General features: G+C 37.5%; 1 protein-coding gene across 9 annotated transcripts in view; it reads right to left on the bottom strand.

The window, feature by feature from the left end:
- Positions 1-14,140, bottom strand: part of MIPOL1 (mirror-image polydactyly 1) — a 195,361-nt gene that overhangs the window by 65,341 nt on the left and 115,880 nt on the right. The gene's annotated exons all lie outside the window — the stretch shown is intronic.

Here is a 14,140-nt window from a genome sequence, read left to right as displayed (position 1 = left end):
AGCACTGCAGGACTTCCTTGAGGGCCCAGGTACCATATAAATCTTTAAATCGGTGGATGATTTATTGTTGTAGCAAAAAATAAGATTGGGCTTGCACAGCAATTCCTTGATGCATGAGACTGACCACTGGGCTAGTTTTCAATGTTTTTAATGCATGGTGTAAGTTATTAATTGTACAAATTGTAAAGCCCTTAACCAAGAGCCATATGTGTGAGAAATGCCGACTGTGGATTCTGCCAACTCTTCAGGACAGCGTTGCAGAAAAGTTTCTTGGTAAATTAAAGACCTGTTACGTGAGCTACAAATCCATGAAGGGAAATGCACATAATTCAGCCTCTAACTCTACCAAACTCTCTGTGTAATCATGAACGACTCTGTCTGTGCCTCAAAATCTCTCTCCTAAAACAGGGCTCCCACTTGCTTCTGTTTCCTGTTTGTCTCTTAGAATGTAAGTCTTCAAGGCAGGTGTTTTACTGTTTACTGTCAACTCCCAGTCATCTATGGGCAATTTATTCTGCTGGTCGATTAATTATGTCCTGGACACATGGCTGATTCCTGGCAAATTTTATTGAACACTGAATTGCACAAATGCAGCGACACAAGCAGCCTCTGAACCATGAACCACGCTGCTCTGTGGGTCATGTTGCAGCCAGGGTTTTGCATTGCTCAGGTACAGGACCCACTGCTGTAATTGCTCCTGTAACAGACATTCATAAAATTTTAACAGGAAGTTCCACAGAGAATAAAAACAAACTTTCTTACTATATAGGGGGGTTCTTTCAGCCTTAAAGGCAGAAAGCGTTAATGTTTAACCTCTGACTGACACTGGTTTTGAGCTTCTGATGTACTGGATACTGGCAAGCCCTAACTCCTGTCAGCAAGAGGTTAAAATCCTCTGGAGGTGAGCCTCTTGCCTGGTGCTGCTTGCTGCCTTGCAAGCAGAACTCACAGAACACAAGATGTTAGCCAAACCAAGCTATTTTCTGTAATTATACTGTTCTGTAGGTGAAACAACATTCTTAAAAATTGGAAAACACGCTTGAATCAAAGTAGGTGGTTTGTTCTAGAGGCCAATAATTAACATCCTTGCCAATTTTCAGTGTACTGTGAAGTGTGATTGAAATGGTAGACTGGAAGGAAATGTTTGCAGCTGACACACCTACTCAAGGAGAGATTAACGGCTAGTCTCTTTGGAGAACTATCATAAAAAATACACCAATGTTCCACTTGCCTTTCAAGACAAAAGTCAGTAGCATTAGAGTCTGAAGACTCTTATTTATGTCAGTTTTTCAGCAGAGAAAACTGCACTGGTTTGACTGGGTTTGCATCAGTAAAAATAACAGCAGAATCAGGTGATTTGGATTAAAAAAACCCACAAGAGCTACAAAAACTGAAGGGAAGAAAAATAGACATTTGTTAACCTCCACAGTACTTGAGGCCAATCCAATCTTTCTCAAAGACAATTTGAACTTACTTTGTATTAATAATATCTCCACATTTTATTAGTAACATCTCCCAGCCCTGCATCATCAAGCAGTTTTGCTGATACGCAGCTGCTCTTCCCACTAAAGATTCTCAATGACAACATTAAATAAAACTGGTTCAGCACCAGTTGATAAGAAATCAAAGAGAAATTCCACTAGTGAAATCCTTGGACCTTAACGCTTCTTCTTTCAAAGCTGTTTGCTGTTGCCTTCCTGTAACTAGTTCCTTATTGCCTTGGACTAATCCCTCATCTCCTTCATGGGTACATGACATTTTGCAGACAGACATGAACTAAAAGTGCCCATCCTTCCAAACAAGACACTCTAGGTGAACCCGGTTAACAGCAAGCAGCATTTCCCATATTAAGCTTGTGCCTGCTTGTAAAATAACAATATACACATTCCCCACTGTAATTAATAATTTTCCATATGGCAAAACATTTAAGATTATATGTCAGCTTATATAAAAAAAGTTTTCTTGTCTAAATAACCAGTTATCATACCAAAGAAGAATTCTTGCATGATCTTACTTGGGTGAAAACTGTACTTCAATCCACTGTTGATGGATCCATGCTTTAAAAACATTTTCTTTCCAAATTTACTAAGGCCTCACAATAAAGACTAACTGGCCTACAGTTGTCAAAATTACATTTTTTTCCCTTCTAAATATAGGTGCTGCTTCTGCTAATTCCTGTCATATGACACTGTACAAAGACTCATAGGATTTGTTAAAGAACTTTACTATAATTCCTGCAATTTCAGGTACAAGCCCTTTCAGAACTGGGGATGGAAACCATTCTTTATCCTAATCTGAGCACAATAATCTGTTGAACAGCTATAATGTACTCCATTTACATATCATATATTCACTTTTCTTAACCGTTGTCCTCATAGTTGGCACCATCATTGCCCAATGCTGAGAAAAAAAAAATAAAATCACACACTTTCAGACCTAATCTGGATTATCCTTGATCTCCATGTCATTCTCAGATCAGTGGCACATTTCCTTTTTCCTCATTCTCATTTCAGTCATTACACTATCGCTTAATTTCCTTTCCAAAGGTAAATTTAGCTTAACCTCAGGCAATTTTCATTTGTCTCTAGATCTCCTGTTTTCTAAAACATAACTTTCTTTCTTAATAAGTATCCTTCTTGTGGATGACTTATTCGTCTTTTATTTGTATGGAGATTATAACTGACCCAATTAGAACTAACATCCTTTTCCACCCAGCACATTTTCCCCTGGCTTTACTGCGACAAACGTGGGTAGAGCCCTTCCCAGATCTTCATTTGCGAAGCCTAGCCATGATGATGATGATGACTGAGATACCTGTTAATGTACAAGTTTTCCTTTACTCATAGTAGTTGCTACCATCATCTTGCTTTCTACCAATACAGGATATTCCCATGGATTAGAAAAAGGTTGGGTGAGAAGTCTGGGGAGTCTCAAAGTTCATTTCTACAATTTATGGACTCAGACATTTACCCTTGGTAGAACTGTAATGGGAAATGGGGAAAAATGGCCATAAGATGTCTTTCTGCTCTTTTGGTCCTATGTTATCTGGAGTCTGAAATGGAATCCAGCCACAAAAAGACAACTGAGAATTGCCCCCATTTCTCCTGGGGCAGGAGAATGTTTCTGCTGATATTAGCAGGCTAGCTAGACAGTAAGAGGTCAGGTGTCTTCTCAGGGCAGCAGGAGACTAAGAGGGCAAACAGAAGTTTCTTTCACCCTGAATTAGAAGGAACAAGCAAAAAAAAAACAAATCTGGAAAAAATGTTTTAAACAACTGAAGAAATATTTTTGTTCTACACTATTTTTAATATTCTTACATTTTGCACATCATCAGTAAGAGAAATACATACTGCATGATAGAGTAGGTCGTTGTGACACATTATGACATCCAACTTCTAACCATTCTGTTATTTTTACATTAGCAGCTGCTACTTAGTGCAGATTACAACAGTTCATCTTATTTTCTATATCAAAGTGTCAACATATCAAACTGTTCCACCAACAAGAGAAGTAGGTGACACTTTCATCTAGAAAAGTATATAAGCACTTGTCTCATTAATTAGGGGATCAGAGGTTTTTCAGGGTCTAGAAAAAGACTCCAGCTAACACAAGGGGACTGAAAATGCCTAGCACTCTAATAACACACCAAGTGATCTCCTTTTAAAAAAAAAATCACAGTGCTAACGTGTCAAACCATTTCATTACAATACAAACAGGGGACACACTGACCTAGAAAATTAGACAAAATGTTTCAACTTACATTTAAGTATCAGCTGTCCTTTGACAATTTTAAAAATGAAAAGTTAAAATTAAAACTTACTATAATAGATGTTATAAAAATATTGACACATCATGAAATACATAATTAACAATAATAAGTCCAAACTTAAAATGTAAAAATTAAATGTGGAATTTTTGAAGTTTGAAATGTAGGTTTCAATGTTTGCCAAATAAAACTTCTGGGACATAAACTCGGAGTTGGAAAAGTTTGGAATACTAACTGAAATTACTAGAAATGCATGAAAAGTTGTTTCTCTACACACAATTTTTAAATGGAAATAGTTTTTACTAAATCTATCTTAACTTTGAGTAAATCAAGTAACTCTGTTACAATCCCTGATGGATCTGCACTGCTGTGGAGGATCAGCACAGCTAGAAAAAAAATATACTGAAGAATCAGCTGAGGGTTGTTTGTGTGTGTGAATTTCAGGGTAACAGTGGCGGTGGTGGGAACTCTAACAGCCTTGAAGTTACAGCCCTCCCCAACATACCACCACAACCACACCCGGGTTGACATTCCCTCTGGGCACAAAGGAAAGGGATCTCAACAGCAAACATGACCTTTATGAGTTTGCATCAGGATGAAACAATTAACCATAATAAGATTTTGCTCTACAATCTAATACTATTGTTGGTCAGAATAAATATCAGTTAATGAAATCTTTTTTTTTTTTAATAAAAAGTATTGTTTCACTGGAACAATAAGGCATTGTGAAGATACACTGGTTTAGATGGAAATATTTCTGAGGAATGTCAGACAGGATTTCTGACAGAAGAACTCCTCCTCAGTCATGTGATTATGTTCTGAATGCAGAAACCTAATGTTGAATCCCAGCCTCTTGCATTAACTCACTCTGGACATCTGGCGGACTCCCACCAGCGAGAACGCTTCCCTGCTCTAAAGTAATATGAATTACCCTTGTTTCTGGTGTCTTCCATTTTCTGTGTTCTCTCTCCACAACTGGCAAAAATATTTATTTTAATTAAATTGCTAAGTATGTGAAAAGCAGATCCAGATATAAGATCCATGGGAAAGGAGACTAACTGCAGTTCAGTCATCAAAATGTTTGAGGGCACCAAACTTGGATCAGGGAGCTGAAATTGGGGTTTTCACGTAAATGATGTGAGTGCATCAACACTGGCATTTTAACCTGTATAGGTGCATAATTTTCAGTTACTTTACAAAGAATGTCATAATGTTTTCTCTTACTGTATTAAAAATTGTAACCCTGTAATCTTCCTTTTATCCCAAAATGGAATTGTCATTTTCATGAAGTGTTGTGCTTCATGTCTACCTAATGTCACCTTCCCCAACCCAGCTTTTGTGCTATCCCCAATTTCATGTATTAAGGAGTTTTCAGAAGACTTGTAAAAGATACCACGATCTGACATCCAGTCTCTTATCTTCATCACAACAAACTCCCCAGTGAGAATACATTATTATACTATACAAACACTGCTTGCATGGTTGTTCATTTCTAATAGGTCCTGGTGTGACTGACATAACAGCAACAGGCCACAACAAATATTACACAGATTGTGCAATCAGAAAAGAAAATAAATCACCAAATAGCTTTCTGATGCTCTGACAAAGAAAATGAAAGGATACAATAGCATTTTTGCCCAGACTAGGTACATATCTGGTTAATTTTATTACTATAAGAGCAAACAATAACAATTAATAATTGAACCATTATGCCTGATATGTGAATGCCTCATTCTTGTAGTACATGGTCACATCATACTGGGAAGCTCACTGTGCCACCTGTATTTAACAAGCAGTTCACTCTTTTTTGGGCACATTATTAGATGTGCCCAAATGAGCACATATTACAGGCAGATTAGTGCAGAGAAGTTGTGGATGCCCCATCCCTGGAGGTGTTCAAGGTCAGGCTGGATGAAGCTCTGAGCAATCTGGTCTAGTGGCGGGGGGGTTGGAATTAGATGATCTTTAAGGTCCCTTCCAACCTATGATTCATTCCATTCCCACATTATGCAAGAAAGTGTCTGTGTGAAATGCTCATGATACTTTAAAGTGAGAATTAAGAATTTGCTCATCTAATCTTAGATACGATGTTGAGACCAAGTTTCTTCATCATCATCTGCAGTATTATTCTGTTATATCCTATACTTCCAAGTAGTATATGGTATACTGAAATTGCAGGAAAAATTAGCTATTCAAAGAACAATCCAAGGCATGTGATGAGAGTGTGAGACTCATACATGGAACCATTTTATTGTATAGAATGATTTAGAGAGTAAGGATCATTAACTTGGAATTCTGCCCCTGTTGATGCAAAGCTGTAATTGACTTCCCAGGGTCAAGATTCCGTTTATGGTTTCCATTTGTTTGCATACATAGCTAAAAACCCCAGAGATGCCATCATACATACCTACTATGTGCATATGGATAACATCCTAATGATACTGCAAATCTTATTTCAGGTAAGGTATAACCTTAGTGACAACAAAAGACCTCTGAAAACTTTCAAGGATGACAGCTCCAAAATACACACTCATAGCTGGACTGGGCTTTGCACATAAATAATGCCATGTGCAGAGATACTGACCTTTTAGTAGGAGGGATTCTATTAAGAACACAAGCCAGGGGTGCTTTAAAAGAGCAAGTAGTTAGGTTTCCATATACAAATAGGTATATCTGCATACTTGTCTTACTACTAAATCATGATACATTCTATGAAAAGAAAATGAAAAGAAAACAATCAAGAAGACTTTGTTTTAACAGAGAAACAAAAAGCCATTCACAACAGTTATTTTTGCATAGTAGCCATGCCTTTACAATCTATATGAAAATAACACATGTAAGTTCATTTCTTTACTTCTCAGATTAAAGACTGTTTACAGCTGTGGATTTATGGGAAAGGAAAATTTTTTCATTTTCTGTAATTCAGGTTTGGCCTTGGTGACACTTTGTTTCTGATCTAAAAATGCAATTTCAAATAAATAATGGGAAAACATCAGCAGTAGAGAGAAACTTGTCTTATTTGAACAGAAAATAAAGCACATTGTTTTGGGCATAGAGTAACCATGTCTCCCTTCATAGCTGCATAGGTAACTGGACTAGAAAACAGATATATCCCTTCTAAGGCATATCAGGTTATCAAACATAAGCTTGAAACAAATGATAAAAAAATGTCTCTGATTTACTTTAATAACAGGTATGTTTCCCTCAACTCTGAGTGATCTGACTTGCTTCACACTATGAAAATGATTGCACTATACAAGAAAATTTACTGGCAATCTTCTTAAGGGAAATCAAGAAGGAAACAACTGTGTAGGCTTGAGTGAGCTGAAGAAGTTTCCAGGTGGTATATGAGTCCTACTGGCAGATTACTCTGGGAAAGCTTCAAATGTCAGCACCCATGATAAACCCACTGTCCACAAAAATTACTTTGGCCACTTATGATTTCAAGTCAGTATCTGTCACAAACAGCAAATCATCAGCACAAGATCCAAAAGGTAGCACTGTAATGTTGTCTCAGAAGCTCTGTGGTAACAAAGACCCTATTCAATAAAAACAACCTTCCCCTTAGTCCCAAAAGTGTCCTATCCAGTTCGGGCCGGAACTGAACTGGCAGAAGAACACAAGAAAGTTCCTGTTACAGCCAGACATATTTTATTTGTGCCAGATACTGTGTGTGCTCTCAGGGCTCTCTGTCTGGCACAATTTTGAGGGTGCACTAACAGATCCCAAACTGACCACAGCACCCACTTCTCTATTGCTAAAACGAACTGACCAGAAACCATGCTTGGACTTTGAGATCTACTGGCATGATCTGCCTTGTGTCAAAGAAAAGTCAAAAGTTCTCTTCCATTCACTCCTAAAAGGAAGGGCTGCTAACACCAGACGATCAAAGGGGAATAGGCCCTAGTACACAGTATCATTCAAAAGCACTGTTTGGGAGACTGGGTTAAAACCATGTCAGGAAGCTTTCTAAAAAAAATGCATAGATGTGCAACCTATACCCTGAACCTATTTTACTTACTAGTGTAGCTACAGGTAAGTGGACTTGTCAACTAGTAAAGGCTTAATAAATTTGATCAAGATTGATAAATCTGACTTTCTATCACTCCCAGTAGGTTGGTCAGGGCACTCTTAACTGTTCAACAGGTGTCATTCAGAGCTCCATTCCAAGGATGCAGCAGTAATTCTTCCTCAGGTAAATCTTTCTAACTTTTCTTCATCACTCAACCTCTACTGCAGACTCCTCCTTATAGTAAAGTCCTTGGGTTTGACCAGCCATTGAAGATGCCCTTTCATTGCTGTTTGGACTTGGTTGCCCTTGCCACCCCTGATTTCAGCATGACACCAGTCCAACTGAAACAGTCCAATTGAGACACTGCAATATTTCAAAGGCTCTTTCCATTAGAAAATATGGACATTGAAGTAATTCATGCTTCATAAAAGGGGCAAAAAAAAGGCATTCAAGACAGCAACTTGAGGAAAAAAGGAGTTAACAATTCACGCTTCAAGGCTTAAAACAGATGCTAAGCGATAATACTCTGCAAATTACAACCTTTCATGAAAAGAGACAGAATGACTGCTACCTCTTGACAGACAGTACTACTGCGGAAGGTAGCAGTGTCTAATCCTACTATCAGAAGTAAACTAAAAATCTTTCATAAAAGCCATGAGTCTGTAGAAGATTACAAAAATTAACTGGCCCAATTATTTCAGTGGGACTGCTTCAGTTCATTACTTTTCCAGGATTTGGAAGGAAAGGCAGGGAAGAGATCGAGAGGTACTATTTATTACTTCACCTTGTGGTCTTCACTTTACAAAAGATAGATTACTAGCAGATATATGTACATATGTGATATTTTTGTACACAAAGAAACACAGAACCAAAGTGCCGAGTTCAAAAGCAATTGCTACATTTAAGAAAAGAAAAACCAACTATTGAATAAACGTATGTTATCAGGAAAATTAGGAATAAAAAAGAATCTATGATTATATGCCCCACCGTGACATGTCCAGATCCTAACTACCAAGACATTCACCAACTTTGAATCTGGCAAGCCTGTTAGTACTTCTCATTTGATATCTGAAATGCTCATCAGACAATATAGCAAGACAATGTGACTTCTTTCTCCACCTGGATTAATGTTGTGCCCAGCACTTTTGGGAAAAAGATGGAGCTGCATGCCTGCTCCTGAGGCTGGCTGCAGGCTTCATGACCTTGAGCCACTTGTGCAACTGGAGTGACTGTGAATCTCTGACACACTGTGAACAACCTACCATCATGTCTCCTGTGATGCGAGGATCCTGAGCAGATAGTTTAGAACAGTTTTAATCTCAATTTTGCAATGCTAGATGTGTAAAACAGATAATTCATAGTGAGTTTGAATAGCTGAATTTGAACAGAACAACTCCCTGTATATTGCTTTCTCCACAATCTTACTGCAATGTTTTTCACCCAAGTAGAACTCAGAGTAAGGATTTAAAATTAAAGTAAGAAAAGCAAATACAGATGTTCATGAGAACATACATTTAAGTCTTTATAGGAACCATCTGTCTGATAGAGGGCATCTTTCTATGGAATCAGTAGGGGATGGATGCATCCATGGATTATTATGGATGCTATACTGTTGGATGAGATCTGTTGATATAGGTCAGTTGCCTTCACTCAGAAATCAAAGATATGTTCTGATATTGAAGTTTCTGGTCATTTCTGCTAAAAATCTATTTACTAAATTTTTTTATGAGGCAATCATATTACTCTCTGTTGCACATATTGTTCAATTTGATTCTATTAGAACCTTGCACTGGGCAAAAGCATTCTTTCCAGTTCCTACCTATGTTTTGGTGCTTATTTGCCTAAATTTCTGTTGCAACTCACTCAGACTCAACTCCACTTCAACTGGAAAAAAAAGCTAATTCCTGCATATCTGATAATTCTTGTAATCTCAAGACGAAGGGAAGTGAATGAGAACAGTGATATGTTACCCATGGTCCTTTTCTTAAAAATCATAACTAGTGAAATGAAATAACATAATTCAATGAAAAGATAAACATTTTTGTCAACTATCAAATGCTCCAGCAATTTTCCACAGTGTAATCAAATACAAAAGGTGTATTTCTTTCTTCTTACCTGTGCAAGACAAAAGAAACCATCTTGATCAACAAAGATTGTTGTATGTACAAAAAATCTTCCTGATAAACCCAGACAGCAAACACTTCTCTATGTCCCTATCTTACAGTTAGAATTTTAGGCAATGCTTTTGTTATTATTTGTTCAAAGCATATCTTCTACTTTTTCACTGCACCTGTTACACATTTCTCCATTTGAACACCTGTTGAACTAAACTTATCTTGTCAGGATATTTTAATTATGCAATCTGTATTCTGTCAATGGCAAGCACTTGGACGGAATTTCTTACACTTTTCAACATACCCAGCAGATAATTAAGAACTCAGTGTACAGAAATATCTGCCAACTGAAATGTTAGTAAGACAAGTTCAATTAAGTGATCTTGACCAACTTTTAGCAAAGAATCACAATTTTCATCATCAGTTTATCACTTCAAAATACCACTTTAAATGCTATTTCTTAGAAATTTTTATTGACTCATTCATTCACACAGTCTGTAATACATGCCTGACTTGCACAATACTTCAGCCAATAGTTCCATTAATGCTTGAATACTCTCTTTTCATGGGTAACACAATGAATGCCAAATTTGTCTCCAGCTTTTAAGAAAATTTGGTTTTGCAGGGAAAATCCTGATCCATTGAAGCCAACAGAAGTTCACTGTTGACTTCAATGGGATTAACATTTCCCTGTATTTGTATACATGCATTCTCTCTATTTAGTGACGAGTATTCCAATTATATGTGTGCTATACCCAAGGATAAGTCTAAGAGAAATGTCTTTGAATTTGTGTTTGTTGACTGATACTATAAATGTAGATATTTAGTCAAGCATTGTGCAAAACCCTCTCCAATTCTGTAATGATAAAATGGTGAGATATTTGTGCAGGGCATTTACTTTTAAACTGACCAACATATGGGGGTTTCATCTGAGGGAAGGAAAAAAAAAAGTCTGCAACAAATTTTGCAAAGCATCTGAAGAATATTAAGAAAATTCTTCAAATAACCACCAGTTTTAGAATAATGACACTTTTTTGGGGAAGGGGTGCAGGGCTATTAAACTCATACACAAACAGGGAAACCCATTCCTTTCTTTCGGAGGCTGCTGGATTGGCAGCCCTATTGCGTAAGCATACTGCTGTGGATTGTAGCTGTTGTATGAAACTCCACAAAATGCTTTTGATCCATTTTATCTTGCAACTTAGCAAAGAAATGTTGCAATAAGAAACACCAACAAAGATCTGAAAAACTTAAGCTCTGGATTACCATATTGTGTTGTCCTGCCATTCAATGTGTCAGACAAAGGCAGTGGTGTTCAAAGTAGAAAAAGAAAAAAGAAACTGGTCATAGAAAGTGCAGAGAACAGAGTAAATAATATTCCTCCACATCCCTACTCTTTCATAGATTTGTTGTTAAAAGAGTTGCAGCAATTAGGCTTTTGTTAATTACCAGCTGTTGAAACAGATGTGTTGACTATCCTTATTAGCCAACAGCTGGGAGAGGAGAACAATTGATGCTCTCTAAAATCAACAGCCAGCTGCTTTGCAGTAATTATGTCCTATGGATAATACAGGTGATAAAGGCAGCAGTTATGAGTTTCAATAACCAAGGTACTGTTATTGAATATCACTGGAATTTATGGTTGATTTTAGAAAATGAGTAGAACAGTAAGTTGCTACGTCTCCTTCCTATCTGCATTGTGTCAAGGTCATGCAATATGCAAATAATAGGGGAAACACAACCAGAAAAAACACCCCACAACTTTCATAATTTTTTTTTAATCCCCTTTATTTTTTATGTCTTGCTGATCTTTAAGAAATGCTTTCTCTTTCAGGTGACTATGATTAGTTGTTATTCGTCATTCACTCGGTTTCCAATATGCCTCTCCTTGTATTCAATTTTACCATAAATATTTTGGAGTGTGCAGATTGCTATTCCTACCTGTTGGGAAATTTTGTTATACAATATATAATAAAGAAATTATTAAAGAGGGGGACCATCCCTCTAGAGAGTTAGATTCTAGTCTCAGGTGCATAATGAATTCTTAAGGAAATTCACTTTACTACTTAGAATTAAGTTTCTCTACTGCTAAAATGGGGGAACTATGTTTATCTTTATCAATCACTTTATGATTGATGACTTTAACACACTGCTTAAATGCAAAGTAATGCTTGCATAATACATTACTGTAACAGTAAAAAAACCCAACATGCTTTTTAGTATTGATATACATCAAAGGTTATAAAATGAATAGTTCTTTAAGAAGCACAGGCATGGGATTCACAAGCCTAAGTCCTAGTATCTAAATGGATACAATATCTAAATGGAATATACCAACATAGGTAGTAAGATAGTTTATACTTACTTTTGCTCCTGCTTTGATTTATATTTTCTCATCTCCATACCCTACTAAATGCATTGAAAAAAAGCAAAGCAGAGATTTTAAACCATTTCTATTAGCTGCTCAGTTCACCTCAAGCCAACAAAAGACATGTCTACAAGAATATACAATCATGTCTATTCACTAATTAGTCTGCACTTAAAGACACTGCCTTACTGAAAGCAAGGATTAAGGCTGGTTGAATACTTTCCCTTTCACAGACCTCCCTTACGTCTCTGTTGGGTCATCATAAGCAGCTTGTTCTCTGAGCTTTAAGTAAGGAAGCTTGACAATCAGTTCTGGGCTCATCAGTAGGCACTGGGGCAATTAACAGGAGCTACCAATATTCTAAGGGACGTGTGAAGAAATCAACTAGCCAAAAAGTTTCAATAACAGGGCTGGGTAAAAATATACATGGTAGTTATGTTTTAAGAAAGATATACTGCAGAATGCATTATTTTTTGTTTTGAAATAAAGCAAAACAATGTACTTCTCTGTTTCCACTTCAGATTCAAAAGAAAAAAACCATGTCATTATAGAGAGAAAATTGACATGGATCCTTGTACACACATCGTTCTATCTATTGACAGGAATCCACTACACTCTATGAAAGAAACAGAGTACTTGAGCCTACTTGGCAGTTTTCTACTTTTGGAAGAATGCTAGAAATGGTGAGAAAACGAAAAGAGAAGGAATGGCTTTAAGCAACGGCTTTTCATTTGCTTTCATTCTCTCCTTATTTCTCCAGCTGCTTCTCTCTACCCTTGCAGTGCTTTCAGGCCATTACAGTGGGTTTACCCCCAGAAGGCAAAACTTGGCTCTTTGCCTTTTGTTTGTCATCCATGAATGAGTCAGCGGGGGGGGATTGGGGACAGGGGGAAAATGGTTTAGTTTTGGTCTCACTCTGCTTTAGCCTACCAAAGCAAAGTTAAAATTTAGACTCTGCCAGTGAGGAGCAATGGACAGTACAGGGCTATTCTGCCTTAGGGAGAGATCTGAAGAAAGGTTTCTATCCAATGTAGACAGATGCTAACTAAATCTAGGATAGAATTGGGAAATTTTCAGAGCTGGTGTTCTGCATGGATCTCCATAGCAGAAACTATCCCAAAGCAAGCAGGAACTTGAAGTCTTGAAGAAGAAAACAATGGTAAATGTTGTTTCACCTTGGCCAAGACATACTGTAGGAAAATTTCAAACTGCATGTATGCAGCAAGAGCCTCTGCTGCCAAAATCCTGCAGTTGGCATGGCCGGTTCAAGCTTGTGAGCTGGTCACAACTGGAAGTGTATCTCTGCAGCATTAACCACCAGCCTCTACTCTAAGAGCAGAAAAGCACCCGAGGGCGTGTACTGCATGGCCACTGGCATGCTGACAGGCAGCTGAAAGCACCTGGACTTTGGTCCCATGTCTTGCAACAGTCACAGCCTGGCAACACATAGCTTTGACAGACTCAGACTCACCACTTAAATGGAGTAACACCTCCAAGCTGAAAAACAGACCTAGGAAGATCTGAATTAATAAACGAATCAAACACATTCTGTCTGCTGAGCTCCTTGTGAACCTCCTCTGCACCAGGGCCACAGCAAATTGTTCCAGTGAACTTAATCCAATATATATCAATGTCTTGGTACCTACCTTGCTGATAAAACCTACCATACATAAACTGGAGCCAAAACACAATGCATTTTCCTTTGTAATTTTTTTCAAATAAAACATTTAGGGACAGCACAGGCCAGTTGCCCAAGAATGTAAAGTTGAAGACTGCTGTCCAAAACAAAACTTTTCTATTATCTCATAAAATCTTTGTAAATGTGACAATCAAGCCCTCTAGAAAATTCACCTGGCAACAGCTGCATTGAAACAAAGTTA

Source organism: Neopelma chrysocephalum, unplaced genomic scaffold, assembly GCF_003984885.1.
Source record: "Neopelma chrysocephalum unplaced genomic scaffold, ASM398488v2 Primary Assembly neopelma1_24, whole genome shotgun sequence".
In the NCBI taxonomy this organism is placed as follows: Eukaryota; Metazoa; Chordata; class Aves; order Passeriformes; family Pipridae; genus Neopelma; species Neopelma chrysocephalum.
The sequence above is the reverse complement of the archived record's forward strand: the minus strand, read 5'-3'. Positions and strand labels throughout refer to the sequence as shown.